This window comes from Panthera uncia, chromosome A2 (genome assembly GCF_023721935.1).
Source record: "Panthera uncia isolate 11264 chromosome A2, Puncia_PCG_1.0, whole genome shotgun sequence".
In the NCBI taxonomy this organism is placed as follows: Eukaryota; Metazoa; Chordata; class Mammalia; order Carnivora; family Felidae; genus Panthera; species Panthera uncia.
In genome coordinates, this window is record NC_064816.1 from 60,961,251 (window position 1) to 60,976,976 (window position 15,726).

The 15,726-nt window shown below is 40.5% G+C and overlaps 1 long non-coding RNA gene across 1 annotated transcript; it reads right to left on the reverse strand.

Moving 5' to 3' along the window:
• Positions 1-642: 642 nt before the first annotated feature.
• Positions 643-13,625, reverse strand: LOC125929767 (uncharacterized). The gene is made up of 4 exons (XR_007459957.1): positions 13,573-13,625; positions 12,949-13,063; positions 4,179-4,240; positions 643-771 (listed from the first exon to the last, which is right to left on the reverse strand). It is a non-coding gene; the product is annotated as an uncharacterized LOC125929767 (long non-coding RNA).
• Between the last annotated feature and the right edge of the window lie 2,101 nt (positions 13,626-15,726).

A 15,726-nucleotide genomic window follows, 5' to 3' on the forward strand; every position in this document is an offset into this window, starting at 1 on the left:
TTGTTGGTTTTTGATTTTTAATGTTTATTTTTGACAGACAGAGGGCTCAAGGGAGGTAGGGGCAGAGAGACGGGGACAGAGGATCCAAAGCAAGCTGTGTGCTGACAGCCGCGAACCTGACGCGGGGCTCGAACTTGCGAGCCATGAAATCCTGACCTGAGCCAAAGTTGGATGCTCAACTGACGGAGCCATCCAGGTGCCCCTCTCTTCATTTGTAGCCCTGTCTTCCTCCCCAAAGACTTGCTGCCTCTCAGACATACTGAATGCCCTAAGGCCAAACAGCAATTTATTTTTATTCTGTGGCGAATCCATTGTTTTTTTCTTTCATAACAATTGCTCACAAATATAGAAGAGCTCAATTAAATGTCTTGGGCAACTCACCAAGAGAGCTTCAAGTATCCCCAAATTTCCAACTAGTCTAGGTTACTCTTAGGTATCGTTTCTCACCAAGAAACGAAATTTTCATCACTTGGAGAGTTACTGCCAGCCTCTCGAGTGAGTGGGATTCAACCTCATGCCTCAGCAAAATTGCAAATCATGTGACATATGGGTCCATGATTAGACAAAATTTGGAATTCTAAATCTGCAAATGTTAAGGGTATACTTTATTAGAAGTGCCAGCAACTGAACAGAATTCCAACTAATCATTTTTCTTGAAACTTAAAGTCAATACCCGTACCTTCCACACTGTGAAGAATAAACAGTCAGCAGGAGCCGACGTGTGTCGATGCTGACGGCGTCCAGCTGAATGACACTGATGCTCTCGCATACCTTCCTTTCCAAGACAAGACATGAATTAATGGGGGAATGCAGGAATTCTAAACTTCTGACCAAAGGAAAGAAGTTTTGTCAACAAGCAAAAAGTGCAACGTTGAGAAAAATTTTGAGAGGCAAAGGTGTATCAACGGAGTCAGGGCATGGAACGGAAAGGATCTTAGGTACTTGCAGAAATGTGTCCAAGGAGACTGCTCTTTTTCCCAAGGAATCTAGTATTCTAGGGTCTTCTTTTTCATTGAAGGAATCATTCATGTTACGTGACAGGCCCAGAGCAGGGAAAATGTGTTTAACACCTCCATATCTACTTTCGTCATCTCACTTCTGGGGGTCCCTACAAGTAACCTGCACACCATGACCTCAGGGAGCATTCAGGAATTTCAACTGGGCTGTTAGCAGTTCATTTCTTCCTTGAGCTTCTAATTAACCTGACACATTGACCAAATGCTCAGATTCCATCACACATCACTCCTCAGCAATATCCTACTGGACCTGACTCTTATTCTACAGAGAATATAGCAGATGCTATATAACATCTTTATAAATAAAACACCTACTGGGCACCTGGGCGGTTCAGTTGGTTAAACATACAACTCTTGAAGTTGACTCAGGTCCTGATCTCACCATTTGGGAGATCGAGCCCCATGTCAGGCTCTGCCCTGACAGAGAGGAGTCTGCGTGGGATTCTCTCTCCCCCTCTCTCTGCCCCTCCCCTACGTGCAGGCACGGTCTCTCCCTCTCTCAAAATAAATAAAGAAACATTTTTAAAAAACAAATAAATAAAACATGTAATATATATAAATATGTAAATGGAATTTGTGTAACAAATTAGATCCATAACATCCATAGAAACATTGTTATGTATTATCTGTGCCTCATAATTCTTTTTTTAAAGCTTATTTATTTATTTATTTTGAGACAGAGAGAGAGAGAGCTCAAGTGGGGGTAGGGGCAGAGAAAGAGGAAGAGATTGAATCCCAAGCAGGTTCTGTGCTGTCAGCCTGGAGCCCAATGCAGGGCTGGAACTCATGAACCTTGAGATCATGACCTGAGCCAAAACCAAGAGTTGGACGCTTAACCGACTGAGGCTCCCAGGTGCACCCGTGCTTCATAATTTTTAATTGGGTTTGTGGAGTAATTGCTCAGGATTCTTCACTATCACATAGCAACAGCCAAGAATCAAATGGCTGTCCATCTGAGTTCAAAGTCAACACACTTAATTGCTCTATGTTACTCTGTCATGTGAAACTGGGCTGCCGTGATTATTCCCAAAAGGCAAGTCCACACTTTATGTCTGGCGGGTGGAAATGAAGTTTAGGTGCTGGAAAAGCTGAGGATCATGACTTTATTTCCAGTTACGACCTACATTAGACTGCAGAAACTTCTCTTCCTGTTTATATTTTACAAATTGTGTTTAAAATGGACTCTTCCTGGAAGCTGCATTCATTCATTCGACAATTATATATTAAATTCCTTTTTTGTAAAGGAAATGTGTTAGGCATTGGTCATGCTCCAGCGTGTAAGATGGACACTATCTGCCATCACAGTCTGGAATAAGCGTTAAAAATGAGGGTGAAGAAATAGTTTTAAAAATTACAAGTATAAAATATAAAAATATATACATGCATATATACACATTTTAATTATTTAATCAAATTTTATTTGGTTAATATTTTTTAAGTGTCTTTCTTTTTTCCTTCCTTCCTTCCTTCCTTCCTTCCTTCCTTCCTTTTGAGGGACAGAGAGAGAGAGAGAGAGAGAGAGGTAGAGAGAGGGAGAGAGAATCCCAAGCAGGTGCTGAGCTGTCAGCACAGAGCCCAACGCGGGGCTTGAACTCAAGAACCATGAGATCACAACCTGAGTTGAAATGAAGATTCGGATGCTTAACCAACTGAGTCACCCAGGTGCCCTTGATTAATAATTTTATGATCATCTTTTATAGCCCTGATATGTGCTCCACAGGAGTTCTTTGAAGACTCCGTCCTGTATGATTCTCAGCCCATGAAATGGCCACACTTTACAAAGCCCTGTTCTGTGCACACAATCCTTACTCCATGCATCCTAACAAATCCAATTATATGGGAAATATTAAAAATCGCAATAGCAATATGACAAATTTTATATAAAATGATTAAGATATATGTGTGAATAGACTATATACATAACAGCATATATTTATTATACAAAATGAAATTACTGAAATAATAGAAAGAAATGAATACAATTCTTAATTATAGGCAGCGGAAGGAGTAGGTTGAGGCTTTTTTGATCATAAAATATCATTTTGATATTGAAACACAAAAATGCAGTTGTTTAAAAAAATGGAATTATATAGAAAGGAGAATTTGAACACAGATTGAAAATGGAACATACTTCTATTTCAAATTATTTTATTAATAGCTACAGAGAGGAAAGAATTGTTTCTGGTGATCTAAAACCTGTCTATAAACCATGTCTATGACAACTAAGTGGGAAGTACATTAAGGAACAAAAGAACAGCCACATGAAATCCCACAATATATTCAGTCGCCTGATTATTCATGGAATTAGCGGTATTATTGTATTGAAATTGCTGTTACAGTGCAGGGTTAAGCAAATAAGTGATTATGTTAATGCTATCAGTATAAAAGAGAAAAGCTGCAAGTATAATACTAAAGAACTTATGCTCAACTTAACCAATTCAATTAATCACAAGATTCTTTAAATTATATTTTTGTGTTCATGGAAAAGGTCTAGAAGTCATGATACGCTGATTTCAACGAGTAGGAAAACAGTAATAATGGGGCAGCCCCTGTCTTTTTCCAAATCTGTTTCTCCACCAAAAGGAAGCAGAATTTATCAGAGAAATCTAATTCTAGCTGGACAGGGAACATACAAGGCTTTGCCGGACTATTTTACAGTGTCACAATACAGGGAAAGCCCGCAGTGCCCAGTAAAGGGCCTTCTTTGGTTAAACTAGACATTGAGACTCGCCAGATTACGATAGGCCTTACGTGGGGCCGATCTGTCAGTAGAATATAAAAACAGGAATCAGAGCTTGCCAGGAGGGTACCCCGCGCATTTCTTGTTGGTCAGGCTCTTGAAGCCACACATCAGATAGCTCGGGTGCAGTGAGATGACAGCCATGTGGCAGGGTGTGACAGCTGCCTTGTACAAAGAGCTGCATTCCCTACAGGAGCTGATATCTCTTGGAACAGCTTCAGAGCCTATATTATTGAAGATATTTCTAAAAGAGAGTGTCTTTTTTTGACTAGGTGTCATGGGCTCCAGAAGGATTCAATTCCAGGAGTCATCACACTCAGGGAAGCCGGTAGATATGGCTTTGTATCTCATTATTCTTCCCGGCTAGATCCAATTTGCCCAATGAGTGGTAATTTTTACTATAAGCAATGGTACTTGGTAACTTACGGTCTTTATCTGTTTCCAGGGAAACACGGCCAAGAAGTTAACCAAGGGTCAGTTTCTCCTGCAGAAGGGGAAAAGCGTTTGTTAATCTCTTGCTTACAGGGGTTTTCAAATGTTAATGATGTTTAAAAAATATATAAAGAAAATAGTAATGGTTTGTTGCTATTTGAGATGACTATTGTTCCAACACTGTAATCTAACAGTTGGTAATTAAAGGGGGAAGGAAAAAGTCTTTATCTGTGGAATCCAAGTAGCACAGGCTGATGAGAATGATGGCTAACGAATGTAGGAGCGTCGGATGACAGCAGTGTAATGTACGGTTTTTCCATCCTTAAGGAAATACCTGTCTAGGGCAAGGCTGGTCGAGAGACGCTACAATCATCAGGTGAAAGAAAGAGGAGGGGGGCTGGATATCAGCACACTGTATAACCCCACGCACAGATTACCTGATGTCCACAAAGAGGGTCCATTCCTTTACAACTCAGGTTTTCCTGTATCCCCATTATGGTTCAGTGATCAGGACCCTCTATTTCCTGCCCCCCCACCCCCTCCTTAGGAGGAAAAAGTATGGCGCGTTTGGTGGGTCCGGGAAAAGACATTAAACTTCCCTAGATTATCCGCTTCCTTCTCCACTTTCTTGGGCTTCGATTGCTCGTAGGAAGCACACATCCCGTCACCCTCCAAGTCATCTTCTCCAGGGCAGTAAGTCCTCCCCTCACGAGTTTAGGGAAGGCTGGCCTATGCTTCCTGAGCCATGTGTGTGACTAGGTGGACCCACCAAACTCGGAACGAAAGATTAACATGAAACTTGGGGCATGTATCTGTGCCAAATGGTTCAAATGAAACTCCTCCATTGGTTCTTACAAAATCAACTCTTCACAATGTATACCCTTCACCCTGCATTGTATTCATCGTATGACCTGTATTCCTTGTTCCTTAGCGCTTTAGTAGGGTTGGGTTAGGGGGGAGTTTTTGCAGGAGATCAGAGAAAGGTAAGAGAAAGAGGTGGGGCATTAAGTTTCTTGGAGCCCTGCCTGCAGAATTGCCTGGAGCTGACTTCCTACTTCTATCAAGAGTCAGAAGGGCGCATTAAAACAAGGGATTTTCCAAATGTGATAGCTGCCGGTTTTGGTGTTGCTAAAGCTTAAGTCTTGGACTTCTGATAAATTCTATTACATATTATTCTCAGTCACACAAAAAAATATATAAGGGTGTCAGAAGGTACAAACTTCCAGTTATAAAATAAATAAGTCACGGGGATGTAACGTATAGCATGGTGACTATAGTTAATAGCACTGTACTGCATATTTGAAAGTTGCGAAGAGAGTAGACCTTAAAACTCCTCATCACAAGAAAAACGTCAACTATGTGTGGAGATACGTATTAACTAGACTTAGTATGGTGAGGATTTCACAATGTATACAAATATCGAATCCTTATGCTATTTACCCGGAACTAATACGTTATATGTCACTTATATCTCAATTAAAAAACAAATATAATTCAACATGTATAAAATCTTTGCCTGGAAAGATAAGAGGCTCAGTGAATAAACAACTTTATTGATGGTATCAGGGCATTCCTACAGTTTAATTTATAAATGATAAATTTAAATTTTAAAGAGAGTGAAAAACAAGTTCACAGCTGGGACAGGTATTTGGATGCAAAACCAAAAAAAAAGGAAAAGAAATTGTTCTTGCAAACGTAATTTGTTAACAGAAGATTCTTTCAAGATTCCTGAACTCTGCATGAGTATGCTCTGTAGAGTCTTATAAAACTTTGATGCTTAAAGTAATTATTTTATTACATGATTTTCTTGCTTGATAGTTATCATTCTAGTAATAATATTTGGGTAAACATGTTTTCTAAAGGTGTAAATGCTTGAAAGATTTCCTTATGAGTCAGAAATGCTTTGAAAATAACCTCCCTCCCTCCCTCCACACGCAATGGCATGACTGATGGACACCTTTAAAAAATAAGCGAAGAAAAATATAGTGTGTTTAGAATCATATCAAAATACTGTATGACTGAAGATATTTCTAGCAGAGAATGCTTTTCACTCTTGGACATCATGAGAATTGAGCCCTACCCATGTGATTGATCCTTGGCAGATCTGCGAACAGATCAATTATACCTCAGAAACACTTATTGGCAGACTTATTGTTTAATTATTAAAAGACTTTTAAAACAATTTTTTTTTCACAGTTAAAAATTAAAGAGGGCACCTGGGTGGCTCAGTCAGTTAAGTATCCGACTTCGGCTCAGGTCATAATCTCACAGTTTGTGAGTTCAAGTCCCGTGTTGGGGTCTCTGCCTTCAGCACAGAGCTGGCTTTAGACCCTCTGCACCCCCACCCCCGCCTGCCCCTCCCTCACTGGTGTGCACTCTCTCACTCACTCTCTCAAAAATAAACATTTAAAAATAAATAAAGGAGAATAATAAAAGCCATGCTCATTATATGTTCTCAGGCAATTCCTTCTGATTTATTTTTAAACGTATTTTCTAATTAAACGCTGTTTTATTTTTCAAATTTTTAAAGCAAAACTTTGATGTGAACATTGAGGAGATAAAATTAAAATTTAACGTATTGGCAAAAATCCCATTATTATTAGCCTGTCCTAGATTAAATGTTCATATCATTCTGTCTTCTGTATACACTTTTTACAGTGCCACTAAACTTCGGTTGGTCTCATTCCGTCTTTCCCTTCCTGGAATAGTAGTAAAACACATTTTGCAAATGATTTGCAAACATTGTCCTAATGACTATTACTTGAGGCTATGTGCAAATATTTACTTACGCATTATCTCAGATTTACGCATTTAGGTCATTTCCAATAAACTGTTAGCACACCTAACCCCTTGATAAACACTTCTCTGTTGCACCTTAGTTTTGTATTTATGATTATTACTGCAGATATGGTACAAGTAGTAGTTATACTGAGATAAATTAGTAACTGGAGATCAGACTTCCAGAAATACCGTATCAAACAGAACTCCCCACGCCAATAATTATAAAGCCCACTCCACAAGATGGAAATGATGGGGGGGGGCAGAATCAGGGTGGGGAGGTCCAGGGGAGGTCCAGGTAAGGGATCATCACTGGGGAGCTGACATTTCAAAGGCAGATTGGAGGTCGTCAATTTTTACCTTTCCTGATGACCCTGTGCACCCCTAACAAGTTTGTAAACCAAAGATTAGGAAGGGTTTTCACTACAGCTCTTTATTTCTTTTTTCACTGCAATCATATCGAAGCATCATCCTGTAACCAATCATAAACACCTGCAGCTTTGGGGCTCTTCCAAGACCAGCCAGGGACTGGTCCTCAGGTGTCCTGGGCCCTTTGTAAACAACCTGAAGCTCGTTCTTGAGCCGTGCCGGTGTCCCCAGGACCCTGGTGCCTGCTGGTCTGAGGCCCACCGCTGACCGAGAGTCTTAGGGAGGGCTGCCCCTGCCCAGAGATAAAAATCAGAAAGCCAGGACTGTGTTGGCTGGAAGAAGTATGTTGTATGGAAGCTTGTTGGACACATGCGGAGCCAAGGATACAGACAGATGAGACCTGAGGACAGTCCTGAGGGCAGACATTCGACTTCAGACCTACTTTTTAAAAACTGGAGGCTTCAGGGGTGCCTAGGTGGCTCAGTCAGTTAAGTGTGCAACTTCAGCTCGGGCCATGATATGGTGGTTCACTAGTTCAAGCCCCACATCGGCTCTCTGCTGTCAGTGTGGAGATCACAGGAGAGATCTTGGGATCCTCTGTCTCCCTCTCTCTCTGCCCCTCCCTGCTTGTGCTGTCTCTCAAAAATAAACATTAAACAACAAAAATAAACTGGAGGCTTCAGAGAGCATTATGCCTGCAGAGAGGGAGAAGGTGGGGGTGAGTTCCTGCCTTCCTCTGACCCCTTCCCGGCTCCCCCAGCCTCTCCAAATCACACACTTTGCTTCAGCTTACCTGCTTTGTATGTGGGGCTCACCTGCTATGGCATGGCTGCAAAAGGCTGCAAACCAGCAACTGACATGATGGAAGAGAAAGCGAGGAGTCTGGTGTTATTTTCTTTTCTTTCTTTTCTTTTCCTTTCTGTTCTTTTCCTTTCTTTTCTTTTTTCTTTTCCCTTCCTTTCCTTTCTTTTCTTTCCTCTCTTTCTTTTCTTTCTTTCTTTCTTTCTTTCTTTCTTTCTTTCTTGTTATGAGTACAGTTTCTTTCTTTCTTATTATGAGTACAATGTTACATTAGATTCAGGACTACAACACAGAGACTCAGGTGCATTTCTATTTTAGGAGAAGCCTGCTTCTTTTTATCTTACCAAAGTTTCCTGTAAAGAAAAGGAGACCTGGGGGTGAAAATAAGGGGATGTTAATGTTTTATTTATGTATTTTTTTGAAAGAGAGAGAGACACAGAGTGTGAGCAGGGGAGGAGCAGAGAGAGCAAGAGGGAAACAGAATCCAAAGCAGGCTCCAGGCTCCGAGCTATCAGCACAGCTGACGGGGTTCCATCTCACAAACCATGAGATCATGATCTGAGCTGAAGTCAGACGCCCAGCAGACTGAGCCCCCAGGTACCGCAGGAGGAGGAAGTATTTAAGGAGAATCCTGCCACGCAAATTTCAACAGGACACAGGAGCTTTATTATATATATATATATATATACACACATGTATGTATATGTATGTATTATATATTTATATGTATGTATATGTATATATTTATATGTATGTATATGTATGTATTATATATGTATGTATATGTATATATTATATATACATATATATGTATGTATGTGTATATATTATATATACACATATACATATATACACATAAATATATATACATATGTATGTATGTATATACATATGTATGTATATGTATATATGTATATGTATACATACACATATACATATATATGTATATATACATGTACATATATGTATATATGTGTATATGTACATATATATGTATTTATGTATATATACATACATATACATATACATATACATATATACATATATATACATATATATGTATATATGTGTATATATTATATATTATATATACATATACATACATAAATATATACACATATATACATATATGTATACATATACACATATGTATACATATATGTATACATATGTATACATATACATATGTATGTATGTATGTATTATATACATATATACATATATGTATGTGTATATATATACACACATGTGCATCTTATAAATCTTATTAAAATATTTTTATTTCTTTGTTCTGTCACCAAAAATTGTTGGGGAATAATGAACTTCAATAATGCATACACCTTCAGCACGTGCGTTCCCTTCAACGTAGGATTAAGCCTGATTCAGCTACTTCTGCAGAAAAATGGTTTAAAAACAATACTGCCCTCCTTTTTTAAGTTTATTTTAGTTACTTTTGTGAGAGAGAGAAAGAGAGTGGGTGAGGGGCAGAGAGAGAGGGAGAGAGAAAATCCCAAGCAGGCTCCCTTCTGTCTGTATAGACCCTACCTCTCACGAACCCTGAGATCATGACCTGAGCCGATATCAAGACTCAGAGGCTTAACCGACTGAGCCCCCAGGCGTCCCTGTCTATTTTTTCCCCTTTGTTATCAGTTATTTTTACTTCATGTATTTCAAACCTCTATTATTAGGTGTTAATGTATTAAGAATATCTTCTTGAAATATTGGCCTCTTCATCATTATGAAATGACCTTCTCAAACCTGGCAATATTTCTTGCTCTGAAATATACTTTGTCTGGCATCCATAGCCACTCTGTTTCTTTGATTAGTTTTTCTGTGATTTACCTCTGTCCATCGCTTTCTTTACCTCTTTTCTACCTCTCAGTGTCTTTATATTAAACAGGATTTCGGGTCATCTACATATAGTTGGGTCTCAGTCTTCACGTACTGTGATAAGTGGGGTCTTTGTATTTTAAATGTTTGAACCACTCATTTAATTAATTTAATTTCACCTAAGTTTTATTTACCTAGAGTATTTTGCCCTTCCCCCCCCCTTTTCTACTTTATTTCTGTACTAAGAATTTTTTTGACTATAGTTTTTCTCCATCGTTAGCCTGTTAGAGATTTCTTTTATCTTTTACAAATGCTTACTTAAAAGTTATAGCTCTGACTTTTCAGTATAAATCTTTAAGCTGTCACGATCTATTTTCACATAAGATGACACTGGGGCATATGGTTTAAGAAGCAACAATTCACGTCTATTTCTCTCCTCCTGGCCTTTGTCATACATTTTTAAAATAATCAGTAAACTATGTTTTAGAAAGAATGGAATAGGGCCTTTTGTAGCCACATGGATGGAACTGGAGGGTGTCGTGCTAAGTGAAATAAGTCATACAGAGAAAGACAGATACCATATGTTTTCACTCTTATGTGGATCCTGAGAAACTTAACAGAAGACCATGGGGGAGGGGAAGGGGAAAATAAAAGTTAGAGAGGGAGGGAGCCAAACCATAAGAGACTCTTAAAAACCGAGAACAATCTGAGGGTTGATGGGGGGGTGGGAGGGAGGGGAGGGTAGGTGATGGGCATGGAGAAAGGCACCTGTTGGGATGAGCACTGGGTGTTGTATGGAAACCGATTTGACAATAAATTTCATATTTAAAAAAAATAAAGAAATTCTTAAAACTTAGCAGCTGTCTCTTATGTTTACTTACATAATTACCATTTCTTGTATTCTTTCTTTCGGTAGAACCAAATCTTTATGCTTTTCTTTCTTTCTTCCTGGAGAACTCCCCCACATTTCTTGCAGTGCAAATATGTTGGTGATGCATTCTCTCTCAGGTCTTCTTTTTTTTTTGAACGTCTATTCATTTCATCTTATATTTTTAATAGAAGCTTTAATAGAAGCTTCTATTTTTAATAGAAGACATACTCTAAAAATGCAGTGTATATTACATTCAAAATACAACCATTTTACTTAACCATAATGTATATTTTGTCATATCCCTTTTCTTTAATTTACTTTTTTAATGTTTATTTATTTTTGAGAGAGAGAGAGAGAGAGAGAGAGAGCAGGGAGGGGCAGAGAGAGAGAGCAGGGAGGGGCAGAGAGAGAGGGAGACACAGAATCCGAAGCAGGCTCCGGGCTCTGAGCTGTCAGCACAGAGCCTGACATGGGGCTCGAACCCATGAATCCAGAGATCATGACCTGAGCTGCAGTCGGAAGCTTAACCAACTGAGCCACCCAGCCCCCCCAAGGATTCTGATGCAGTAAGCTTGTCTGCATGTTACAACAACCCCAAATGACTCTGGTGGGGGTTCAGTGCCTGCACTTTGAGAACACTATTTGCAACATCATGCCCAAGCACTCCCATTAACAACATGGATACAGATTTCCAGTTTCCAAGCCAAGATGCCAAGTTAAGGCTTTGCTTTTCAACCTTAGAGACCCTTACAACCTATCACGAGTATTGACCACTGCCCATAAATCCATCGGAATGGCAAGCTGTGCTTTCTTCAACTGGGCACCAGGAACTACCCGCCCTCGGGTTTTCATCCTGCTGACACATTATCACTCCACCCTTCCTGGATTTGATCAGCTCGATCACCTGCAGAATAGCGCCCACGCAACTAACAGGCACACGGTCCATGGCCTATCACCTTAACTCATGCAGGTCTCACGAGAGCACACAAGCTAGGCCTTGTAAAAGTGGAAACAAGTTTTAAAAGTTTCTAGAAAGTTGGAAAATACACAGATTTAGAGTCAGGAATCCAGGAATACAGATATAGACAGCCAGATAGTGATACACATATAGATGCGGATAGAGACAGAGACAGACAAGGACACGGTATATTCGTCTGCTGGGACTGCCATAACAGAATACCACAGGCGGGAAGTCTTAAACAACAGAAATGTGTTTTTCACAGTTCTGGGGGCGACAAGTCCAAGATCGATGTGCCTTCAGGATCGGTGTCTGGTGAGATCTTTCTTCCTAACTTATAAAGAGTGACTTCATTCTGAGTCCTCACATGGCCCTTTTTGTATATGTTTGGAGACACAGAGAGATGGGGAGACAGAAAGAAATCTCTGGTATTTCTTCATCTTCTTATAAGGACACCAGTCCTATTAAATTGGGATGCCTGGGTGGCTCAGTCAGTGGAGCATCCAACTTTGGCTCAGGTCGTGATCTCCCGGTCCATGGGTTCGAGCCCCGCGTCGGGCTCTGTGCTGACAGCTCAGAGCCTGGAGCCTGCTTCGGATTCTGTGTCTCCCTCTCTCTCTTCCCCTCCCCTGCTTGTATTCTGTCTGTCTCTCTCTCAAAAATAAATAAACATTAAAAAAATTAAGTGAAGCCCCGCCCCCCCCCCCGGGTAACCCCATGTAACCTTTCTTATCTCCTTACAGGTCCTGTCTCCAAATACACTCACATTGGGGGTTGAGGCTTCTACATACAGATTTGGGAAGAAGACACTTCAGTCCTAACATAACGACCTAGACATTATGTATAGGCTTGTAGGCTGCTTTACAATTTAGAAAGAGTGTTTACATAGTGTAGCTTAGTTTACTTTTGCAATATTCCCTTTCTTCTGTAGATGCTATTTGATGTTAAATACCCCCATTGCTTATATCTTTCCCACTAGATGGATATCTAGGACAGAGGTCTTAACTGGATTTAATATAGCATCTTACTTAGATGTGTATCCGTGCTGTGGTGTTGGAGAATATTCTCTCTTCTTATTTCATAAAGAATATATGAAAAGCAAACTTGTGTGCCTTTTCACACTGGCAAACATCTTGATCTTGTCTTTACTCACGTGAGGGATTAGTCCTTGGAAGATGGCAGATACTTGTTCTTGAATGCCGACGGAGGTGAGATTCTGAGAAGGCAACGTACTGGCCCAGGGTCGCTCCAGTGGGAGATAGTAGATTCTAGAGACACAATTCAAACCCTAGTCCTTGAGCTATTTTATTTGTGAAACATTCATATCTTTTATCGTTGGGGAGTTTTGAATGGCTGTTCCTCTCTAGGATCTATTGCTACAAAGATAAGCAAAGATATTTATTTCTCTGCTGCTGAGAATTTCACAGTATAGTGATAGAGACAGAAATATTCATCTTTATTCTTTTTCATTTCGCCCACCGTCTAATTGGCCAGAATCACTGCTCACTTTCCATGCCTTACACTCTTCTGGATAGATGCTAGGCCGACACCCTTCCCTGACCCAGCCACTCTTAAAATCCACACGGGACCTCAGTTCCCCAAGCCTCTCGTTGCAGAAAGCTTCCCATGATGACATCTCCTGCAACCCGGAGGTCTTTTCTTTCTCTGCCATACTTAAAACAGCATTTCTACTTCTCATATCATCCAGCGGTTTCTAATTTCCATTGCATTTAGAATTTGTAGCCTCATGACACTGAGAAAACTCGTAAGGGCTTACCTGTGTCTGTTCATTATCTCCCCAGATGACAGACCCTTCCCTTATGCGTTGGCTGTCCAAGGCCTTTAAGCCATTATGACCTCACTCTCCCTCATTTCCTTGTGAGCTAAAATGACAGTTTTGCAGAAAGAATTTCCCTAAGACAGCTGTTGCCATCATGCCTCACCCCCATATACTGCTAGCTCTCTTGAAAAACTCTGCCTTTAGGGCGCCTGGGTGGCGCAGTCGGTTAAGCGTCCGACTTCAGCCAGGTCACGATCTCGCGGTCCGTGAGTTCGAGCCCCGCGTCGGGCTCTGGGCTGATGGCTCGGAGCCTGGAGCCTGTTTCCGATTCTGTGTCTCCCTCTCTCTCTGCCCCTCCCCCGTTCATGCTCTGTCTCTCTCTGTCCCAAAAAAAAAAAAAAAAAAATGTTGAAGAAAAACTCTGCCTTTATATTATATAATTACTGTATGTAATACACACACTGTGCTCTCTCCAAGAGTAAGGTCCTGGTTTATTTCATCATTTTATCTCATGCTGTTAACAGTATCTGATATTTAAAAGTACTCGAAAATATTTGTGGATATGTGAATTGATTAGTATTGATATATGTGAAAACAGTATCAGACTGACATTTTTTAAAAAATCTCAGTACAAGCAATAACTGAATGTCAGAGGGGTGCCTGGCTGGCTCAGTCAGTTGAGCGTCCAACTCTTGATTTCGGCTCAGGTCGTGATCCCAGGGTTGTGGGATCGAGCCCCGAGTCGGACTCTGTGCGGAGCATGGGGCCTGCTTAAGATTCTCTCTTTTTCTCTCTGCTCCTCTCCCCAACTTACTCTCTCTCAATCTCTCTCTCTCTCCCTCTCTTAAATAAATTTTAAAAAAGCGTCAGATAAATTCAAAGACAAATAAGTTTTCCTCATATTGAGCAAGGTTAAGCAATTTCTACATCCTGCTCTCCAATATAGGGCAGGGGGTGAACATTTGCTAATTTCCACCTGGCAAAGCTTCAAACTTCAATGATGAATGAATAGATTTCTTCATAGTATTGAACAAAGGCTTAACCCTAAGTTTTTCTATTCAGAGCCAGAGGCACTACAGATAGCAAATAGAAATTGGAGTTCATAGTAACCCCAAAAGTATCACTGAAAGGAATTCTTGTATCAAAGTCCAAGATGGTTTTTAAAGTAGTCTGTTAGGATGGGGCACCTGGGTGGCCCAGTTGGTTGAGCATCTGACTCTTGATTTCGGCTCAGGTCATGACACCAGGGTCGTAGGATCGAGTCCCACGTTGGGCTCTGTGCTGAGCAGGGAGCCTGTTTAAGATTCTCTCTCTCCCTCTGCCCCTCTTCCCAGCTCCCACTCTCTCCTTCTAATTAAAACTCAACAATCGATCAATCAATCAATAAAGTAGTCTGCTACCTACTGAGACATTCGTGAAAAGCATTGTCTTCGTCCTCAGAATTAATAGAAACAAACATTTCTCAACAAACTTTTATGGAACGCTTGTTATGGAGGATGATCTGGGTGTTTTAGAAACATCTCACTTAAGTGTGGAGTCGCTTCCATTCTTTGCCTGTGGGAACTAAGCCCAGTGAGATGAACTGACTGCACAGAATTTACAGAGCTGGTTACTGGCTGCAGGAATAGGCACAGAAAATAATACTAATTATTGTACTAATTCCACAATAATTCTTTAGCCTGATTTCAAATTAATCAGCAACCATGACCTCATGATTGGAAATTGTAGGAAAGCTATGAAGATGTTGTGGCGAATGGCTGTCAGGGCCCGAGCGAGACCTGGGAGGACCTGCGTGGACCAATTCGTGATGGAAAATGCCATCAGTGACACTACCGTGGAGTCAAGGACTGGGACTATCAGCAACTAACTGGAATTCAGGACTCATCAAACCCCACTGCTTTTGTTTATTTCCTGCTCACCAACTTGCTTTTGGTTCCACACGGTGGCCATAATACAAATGCATGCCTAAGGGAAGGAATCTGTCCAGGTGAGTAAGTCTTCTGTCGCCTTGTTGAGTGCATTTGTCCAGCTGTCTGTTTTAGTCTGGCTTCCCCAGAAGCTGACCCTTAGATAAGGATTTAGAGTCAAGTAATTTTTTTAGGACACAATCCTGGTAATGGAGGAGTGAGGCATTCTCCCCGTGGCAGAATG